We start from the raw sequence: 9,702 nt of genomic DNA, 5'->3' as shown, positions 1-9,702 counted from the left end.
ACCTTTTGGAAATCAATCCAAATATCGTCATAGATTTGCCAGTGGTTTAATTTACTCTTCAAATCCTTCTCCTTCAACATAAGTGTTGTTTTCTCACCTTTCCTCAGAAAAAGAGGCAAGACTGAGTATTTATTAAGATTTTTTTTAATTCATACTTCATAGGCCATTGTCTCAGGTGAGGAGCAACCCCACTTCTGGGGAACGCTGGGTCCCGATCTTCTTTGATGATGAAACCCAGCTGGACAGGATTGTGAAATACCTGTCAAACTTCCTCGACAGCTGTGACACACTCTCTGATAAAGTGTGCACCATGGTGTCTTCTGACAGGATCAAATACATCCTAAATGTGTTGCTGTCAGAGATAGGTCCACAGCAGTTCCACATTATATTCATGAAGACATTTTTTTCTATGACTTAAAGTGGCTATATGTAACTTTCAGTTTGTGTTAATTCTAGCGGCCACTTTGGACAAAAGTGGTAGTATTTTCACCACACCTGCTGTCGTAAAGGTCTTTACGGTGCTGTATTGCCCACTGTAGATTACCAAGTTTGCGTTACCGTGTTTACACAAGTACAGGGGAAGACCTGCTCATGGATATAATAAATGACATGGAGAGAGTGAGTTAATTCTTGTCCAGTTTTGACAAGTTTAGGTATTGTGGTTTTGGATGTGGACTTGGTCCAATGTGGTCTACATATGCAAAAAACAGTAAAATCTCCCTTTATGGCATTTTCACAAATAGAATAAAGCTTTCACAAATCCCAAACTGTGTTTTTAAGACTCCTTAGCCTCTCTGGGATAATGTAGTCCAGATTTGACAAGTCTAGGTGGATCTAGACCTAGTCTAATGTGGTTTATATGTGAAAAAAAACTTATTGTGTTCTCATAAAGACAATAAAGCTTTCACAAATCTAAAAGTGTGTTTTAGACATAATTATAAATTTACCTTAATGACTAACACTCATTCAATACAGTAAGAGGTTAAAAAAAACGTTTTAAGTTCCCCTTAACTGCCAAATCAGAAGCTGCGAATCGGATGCCAACTTCAGCGTCGTGGCTGCACTAGCGTCACCAGAAGGGAGAGATGAGGAGGAGAGGGAAAGCAAAAGACAAGCAGGGAGACAGAGGCCAAAAAGAGATGTTGAATAGATTATTTGCTATATTAGAGATTGCCATTCAAAAAATAAATGCATTAAATTAACTAGTTTGTCTGTGTCTTTTAAGTTTTTGGGTGTGTATATAATATAAACTGTTTTTCAATGTTTATTTTTCCATCAAATTATGACCTGGACACAGGAAACTTCTAACTGAGTAATTATATTCAGATGCTACCTGTTTTAATAACTAGTTAGGTATACAAGCTCTAAAAAGACATTAATGAAACGTGTATCTTTATTATAACATTTATTCAAACATTACTATATACTGTACACAAGTATATTCAACATGAAGCGGCGATCAGACTCAGCTCCCGATGATGGTGTTGCTTCCGGACTGCAAACAGAAGGAGAAAGATTAGGTTAGTCCAGTAGTTATCCAACCTGTCCTGGTAAGATTAGGTTAGTCTAGTAGTTATCCAACCTTTCCTGGTAAGATTAGGTTAGTCCAGTAGTTATCCAACCTGTCCTGGTAAGATTAGGTTAGTCCAGTAGTTATCCAACCTGTCCTGGTAAGATTAGATTAGTCCAGTAGTTATCCAACCTTTCCTGGTAAGATTAGGTTAGTCCAGTAGTTATCCAACCTGTCCTGGTAAGATTAGGTTAGTCCAGTAGTTATCCAACCTGTCCTGGTAAGATTAGGTTAGTCCAGTAGTTATCCAACCTGTCCTGGTAAGATTAGGTTAGTCTAGTAGTTATCCAACCTGTCCTGGTAAGATTAGGTTAGTCTAGTAGTTATCCAACCTGTCCTGGTAAGATTAGGTTAGTCCAGTAGTTATCCAACCTGTCCTGGTAAGATTAGGTTAGTCTAGTAGTTATCCAACCTGTCCTGGTAAGATTAGATTAGTCCAGTAGTTATCCAACCTGTCCTGGTAAGATTAGGTTAGTCCAGTAGTTATCCAACCTGTCCTGGTAAGATTAGATTAGTCCAGTAGTTATCCAACCTGTCCTGGTAAGATTAGATTAGTCCAGTAGTTATCCAACCTGTCCTGGTAAGATTAGATTAGTCCAGTAGTTATCCAACCTGTCCTGGTAAGATTAGATTAGTCCAGTAGTTATCCAACCTGTCCTGGTAAGATTAGAATTGTATCACAAGTATAATTAAGCATACTGAAACATGAAGGTACTTCATGTAACTGTGTAGTGGTGTAGTTTCTTCATCATGGTCTTAACTGACAACTGTTGACCATTTAACACACTTACACCTACCTTTACTGTGTTAGTGGGTGTTTATCAATGGAGGTATTATGACTTTTCATATGTTGGTTGTAGCCTTGTAGCTTGTGTGTTTACAGTACTATTTACCCTTTCTCACTTGCAGTTTAATGCATATCATACTGCCTGTGGTAGCTCATTAGCTGGTAGCGTTTACCTTGTAGTTGCTGATCATATTTTGCACCGCATTTGTCTGAAAGCTAGAAGCTACTGGACAATGAGCTAATGTTGCATACATGCAGTAAACTACAAGCTAATGTAAACGGTTAGCTACTGCAATTCTCCTTACCGGTAAGTGTTATGACAACTACAAACATAAACTCCCACGAGTTTTTAATTTATTGACATGGGATAAATAAGACAAAACGACTATTGCTTACATTAAAGCCTATCGGTGTCGGTAACGTTACCTACCTTTGCACGTTGCGAGCAAAGTTCCTGACAGAATATTCTCCTCCTGCAAGCAGACTGACGCCGATTCACCAACAGCACAGTTCATAGTTCCACATCCATTTCGTCCAGTGTTTTGAAATGAGAAACAGCTAGTCCGTCTGTTAAAAGCATAGACAGTGAGGCACTTTTATTTTTTCACCTCTCCTTCCTGTCAAAAGACAGACAGTGCGTCTGTCCAATCAGGAGGGTCCGTCCTCTACTAGATAGGCCCTACCTTTTCCAGTAGAAGTTAATGCCGTTGTGTTTTGTGATTTGTTGAAGTGTTTTCATATTTGCTGTCGTGTTTTCCTATTTGCTTTCGTGTTTTCATATTTGCTGTCGTGTTTTCATATTTGCCATTGTGTTTTCCTATTTGCCGTCGTGTTTTCATATTTGCCGTCGTGTTTTCATATTTGCCTTCGTGTTTTCATATTTGCCGTCGTGTTTTCCTATTTGCTGTCGTGTTTTCATATTTGCTGTCGTGTTTTCCTATTTGCTGTCGTGTTTTCATATTTGCTGTCGTGTTTTCATATTTGCTGTCGTGTTTTCCTATTTGCTGTCGTGTTTTCATATTTGCTGTCGTGTTTTCCTATTTGCTGTCGTGTTTTCTTATTTGCCGTTTTGTTTTCATATTTGCTGTCGTGTTTTCATTTTTTCTGTTGTGTTTTCCTATTTGCCGTTGTGTTTTATGACTTGTTGTTGCGTTTCTCTAATTACTGTGGTGATTTGCACTTCAGGGCCACCGTAGAAAGCCCCTCATGACTCCTACACCCCATTCATATAGCGCTGTGTGAACGCGTTCATGTGATTGGCTTATAAGTAAACAATCCCCACGTGGGGTGCGTTCTTGTGATTGGCTAAAACAAGGGAGATATCTGATTGGTTGCAGATCATTCCCTGTTTAAAAAAAGGCATTTGTGTGTCGAGCCAAGTCAGGGCAGTCTCAAAATTTCATTTTGTTTTTGTTTTCAAAGTTCATAGACCGCAAGCAGTTTGTAAATCAAGATATATTTGTGTGTGCATCATAAATACATTTCTGAATCTTGTCCTGTGCATTTCTGAATCTTGTGTGCATTTGTAAATGTTGTTTGCATTTCTGAATTTTGTGTGCATTTCTGAATTTTGTATGCATTTGTGAATCTTCTGTCCTTTTTAAATTTTGTGTGTGTATTTGTGAATTTTGTGCGCATTTGTGTATCCTGTGTGTGTATTTATGAATCCTGTGTGTGCATATGTGAATGTAGTGTGTGCATTTATCTTTATTAAGACTCTTTTAGCTCCATAGCTGAACGGTTGAAATAATTAGCTCAAAGTATTGCATAAGCGACTGAAATGGTTAGCTAAAATAAGGTCTACTGACTAAACAGTTTAAAGTGATCATATGATGCTCATTTTCAGGTTCATAATTGTATTTAGAGGTTATATCAGAATAGGTTTACATGGTTTAATTTTCAAAAAACACCATATTGTTGTTGTACTACACATTGCTGCAGCTCCTCTTTTCACCCTGTGTTGAGCTCTCTGTTTTAGCTACAGAGTGAGACATCTCACTTCTCTTCCATTTTTGTTGGGAGTCGCACATGCTCAGTAGTTAGGTATGTTGTTGTTTTCCTGCCTCGGGACTACAGGTGAAAATTAGCATTTATGCTATAACCTGGCTCATTTACAGTCTGTACAAAAATGTTAGATTGTTCATTAATGTGCACTGTCCCGAATAAATAAATAAAAAATCAATAAATAAAAGGACTACTAGCCAGTCAGAAGCAGAGTATGAGGGCGTGCCCTAACAGTACCTAGGTAAGGACTACTAGCCAGTCAGAAGCAGAGTATGAGGGCGTGCCCTGACAGTACCTAGGTAAGGACTACTAGCCAGTCAGAAGCAGAGTATGAGGGCGTGCCCTGACAGTACCTAGGTAAGGACTACTAGCCAGTCAGAAGCAGAGTATGAGGGCGTGCTACGCTAGCAGCTAGGCGAGCATTATAACGTGTGTTACAAAGTAAAGGCTGGACTACAATAGAGCTGTTTGGAGCAGTTTGTGAACAGTTTTTTCTGTTGGAGATGGTAAGTCCCTTTAGGGTGGACTTTGGGCTTTTTCATTTTGTTGACAGAGGACAGCCAATTACTTCATGTTGTATGGTCCTGTGATAAGATCCAGGAATTTTGGACCGGGATACTTGATAACCTATGTCAGATGGCAGGGACCCTGGTTCTACTCAACCCAAGATTATTTGTTCTCAGACAAGGGTCAATCCTAAATGGGTAATAAGCACATAAGAAGCTGGATCCAGACTGGTTTAATGATAGCCAGATTCTTTTAAGAGGATGGAAGAATGAAGGGGTGCCGTCAATCCAGGAGTGGGCTTGTGAGATGGCTAGGGTGGCAGCGTTTGAAAAAATGTCATACAAACGGTTTGCTAATAATAATAATAATAAGATTGGATGTCTACACTAGAAGTAACTTTCTGCAAGCTTGTGCTGGGGAGAGAAGTATGTGATGGACTAATGGTGTTGTCATTATACATATGTTTATTTAGTTCATGGTTTGACTATTTTGTTACTATTTTGTTGAATGATCTGGAATATTGTAATTACTGTCATATTTTCTTGATTTTTGTCTGGGTGGGTGGTGATGATGCAAGGGGGAGGGGGGATTTCTTCATGTTGCCAGTTGTTTTGTAGTTTGTTAAAAAATGAAAAATTGTTAATCACAAATAAGTAGCTAAAGGTAATGGATAAAGGGTTAAAAAATATAGCACTCTAAACATTGACAATCGAACAAGTATGAAAAAAATACCAATATCCACTATTATATAATGAACAGTGTTATACATTTGGAACAAACATTGGGAAATGAAGGGGTATGTGAGTTCATCTGACAGGGCTGTAGGGGTTGGGAACCACTGCCCTAAGCATCATCTTACCCAACCCAAATCCCCACTTATGGCTTCTAATACCCCTGAATGAAAATGAGTGACTATTATCAATAAAGCACAATATGGAAACAATAAATACCTATATTTAGAAGAACATTTTAAGAAAGTTAAATTGCACAATTATTAGCAGAGAACAAAGATTTGAAATGGTCCTCTGGATACAATTCCCATCCTGTCAGCATCTGTGTTATCATGCGAAGAAAGAAGTTTTCAGATATTTTACTTAGGTAAAAGTAATAATACCACAGTGTAAAAATACTCAAGTAAAAGTCCTGCATTGAAAATGTTACTTAAGTAAATGTATGTAAGTGTTATGTCCCTATCGTGTCAAAGGCAACACACTGGGCAATATCAAACATTAAGACTCATTGTATCAGACAATGAAAAATGCAGTCACAATTTTTTAAAGAGCTCATATGCTCATTTTCAGGATCATAATTGTAAAGCAGGTTCGTTTTGGATCACACTAGCTTGCTTGTCAGGCCCTGCCCTACTCTGCTTCTGATTGGCTAGTAAGGCAAGGCAAGGCAAGGCAAGGCAAGGCAAGGCAACTTTATTTATATAGCACATTTCAGCACAGAGCAACTCAAAGTGCTTTACATAAAACATTAAACATTAAAAAGCAAAGAGCAAGATAGGAAATAAAAAATATAGTGAAATATTGACGAATACAAATATAATACAAGATAAAATACAAGAATACAATTCACAGTTCAATATAAAAATTATGAATAGGCAACATCAAAAAGAAAGGTCTTCAGCCTTAAAAGAGTCGCCTGCATTTTCAAGCTTTTTGGTCTAAACGTCATACCCAAATTAAAAGTGGTACAGCTCCCATATACTTTGACACTCTGGGATGTGCCTGGTATCATTGGAAAGGAAACACTCTCAAGTTTTTGGTACAAGTGTCAGGGTGATTCTAGGCCTTACTGACACAGAGTTACAGAGGATAGAATGGAGGGTTTTTATTTCCGTCCAAGTCATACATCTGTAATATGATTAAAATACACTGCTGTGAACACATATTCCAGCTGACAGACAATCCAGGACATTAGCCACATGTCTCAGCTTACTACAGAAAAAATCCAGAAGCCAAAAGACTCAAAAATTGATTTTATATGAATTCTTTTCTACATATATGTCTGTGCGTTTTTCTGATTTCCATTTGAAAAGTGCAAAGAAAAAAGCCAATAAAGTACAAAGTAAAACACTTCTCAAATACACAAACACACCCACATCAATCATACACATACTTGAAATAACTATATACATAAATATATAGAAATAAGTCATTATAAACTGCACAGGGTGTGATATGCTTATAGGAGGCCCTGTTTTTGCTTTGACACAGCTCCAGCCATTACAGGGTTAAAATTTCACTGGCACATTTGGTATCTATCGACTTGTCTGCTCATTGGCTACAAATGTAGGCGGGTCTTATAGCATTTAAATCTAACTGGTCCGAGCAAATGTCGCTCGAGTACACGTGGGCCAAAACGCGTCAGAGGAGACTTCAGCTTTCTTATTGGTGTATCACAGGCACACCTGCACCGATTGGCTTATACCAGGTATCCATGGAAACCTTAGAAGTCAGAGAATAGAGTGACACCCACATCAAGTTGCTAGGACCCTCAGGAGAGACAAGCAGCGTTAGAAGTGCGGAAATGAAAAACAGTGTAGAGATTTCCCGTTGTGATTCGGCCAGAAACGTCAAGATTGTGAGGCGAACAGCTCGTTTTGGATATAATGGCTTGGATATTCCATTTCCTTGGACTCTTGGGGATTTAAGAAAAAGCTTTGGGCAAAAAATCCTCGCAGTGGCTAAAGGGACAAGGAAACAGGTAAGGATGCACTACACACGGGCTGCGCTGTTTACGCTGTATTGTTTTATTTATTATAACTTTGTAGCAGTTGTGTAATTGCTGTAAATCATCTTATGCTTTGTGTGTGGGCTTAATGGAATCATGAGAGTCTAAGCTTTCAATTGGTGTGTCGCATGGCTGTATATTTTGAAGATTTAATGCTTTAAAGTTATAAAAACGTTTATAAATGGAGATTACAGCGACACCACAGCCACAAGCTGTGCCGTAGACGGTACAGTGAACCTTAAGAGGTTGCTAATTGCAAATTTTGTCTGACTGTGTGTCACAGTTCAGCAGGAGCTCAGCAGGCTATGTGACAGCGGCCGGTGCTGCCTCGCCGCCGAGTACAAGTATGAAGTAGCAGCAGGGGCGATTCTAGGATCAGTCCTTTAGGGGGGCTCAGCCCCATGCAAAAGTGTTAATCTGCACAACCACGTCATACAGAATCTAAGCGGATTTTGTCTCAGAAATCTGGTCACCTTACCTAAAGTCCGACACATCTTACCAAATTTGCAATTAGCCATCAATTTTCGTAAAACGGCCCATATTTGAGCTTTATATAGTAGATTTCTCGCATAAAAACGTATCAGAAGTGAATTTAATAACGAAATAGCCCAACAAACAACGTATAACTTTGCAGTGTCTGAAATATGAGACCTGCTGTCTCGTCTCCAATGTGTTTCTATGGGGTTCGCTCAAACCAATCAACGCGCAGCTCATCTAAATATTCATGAGCATACCATATTTGCAAGAAAAGCTCTTGTTCCAAATAGAGCCATATTCACAGGGTAGGTAAGGACCCATAAAATAGCATTTGAGCAATATTCAGCCCAACCAATGTTACATACCCTATTAGGAAACCTTAAGGAACAGTGTGAAATACCTTATATAATCATTCTCCTTTAATTTAAAAGAGCTGAGTGTTGCGGCTGACCTGCAGCTTTCTGGAAGTTTGTTCCAAATATATGGAGCGTAAAAACTAAACGCTGCTTCCCCTGTTTAGTTCTGACTCTGGGGACAACAAGCAGACCTGTCCCAGACCACCTGAGAGGTCTAGGTGGTTCATATTGCAATAACAGGTAGTAGTCCTTACCTAGGTACTGAGCATTTGTGACTCCCAACAAAGATGGAACAGAAGTGCGATGCCTCACTCTGTAGCTAAAACAGAGAGCTCAACACACAGGGTGAAAAGAGGAGCTGCAGCAATGTGCAGCAACAAAAAAACTACTTTCCCTTGCTATGGTCAAATTGCATCCACATAAGATAAAAGTTGTACTGACCTTGGTGACTTTTATTTTTGCTATGTGTTATTTAATAATATGACAGATGATGTGTAGTCTTACGAATTGTATTTGATGTACGTGAAGCTGTTGTCACGAATCCGCTAGTGGGGAAGTGACAAGCTGGACTTCCCTGGAGTTTTTTCTCTCTCTTTTCCTCTCCCTCTCCTCTGCTTGCTCTTTCTCCTCTCTCAGTGCAGTAGGTGTGACTGGCCACTCCCGGGATGACTCGCAGCTGCAGGCAATCGATAATCAACCACCTGTTTTCCGTGGCTCATCAGCGCAGCTTCTTAAGCTGTGGCTGCTCTCTGCTCAGCGCCGGATAGTTAAGTCTAGTCACGTAGGTGAACGTCCAGTTTTGTATCGGTCGCGGTACTTTTTGTTACCTGTAGTTTTGCCTGTAACCTGTATGCTGTTCTTTGTGTTTCGAAGGAGAACCACTCTGCTCTTCAGTCTCTCAACCTGCCTGCTGACGCCACTCTCCACCTGCCGTCACCAGTCCTGCATGCTTCGTCTCCCTGCCCGAGTCCACTTACTGCTCTGTCGCCTGAGAGGTTTATTCCACCAGTCCATTCTGTTACTTTGCCTAAATCATCAATAAACTGTGTAAAACTTCAAACTGTCTGCAGTCTGCATCTGGGTTCTATCACATAGTGTGACAGCTGTAGAAATATCCCTTATTCTCCAAGATCCTTATCTGCCCATATTGACCCTCACCTTGGACATAACAAATGATTCAGATAGCTCACAGTGATGGCACCGACACAGCTGATGCCATGTGAAGCCTGTCACAGGTCACTTCCTGAAGGATCTTTCTTATT

Source organism: Sander lucioperca, chromosome 16, assembly GCF_008315115.2.
Source record: "Sander lucioperca isolate FBNREF2018 chromosome 16, SLUC_FBN_1.2, whole genome shotgun sequence".
NCBI classification, from domain to species: Eukaryota; Metazoa; Chordata; class Actinopteri; order Perciformes; family Percidae; genus Sander; species Sander lucioperca.
Note: the sequence above shows the minus strand (reverse complement) of the source record.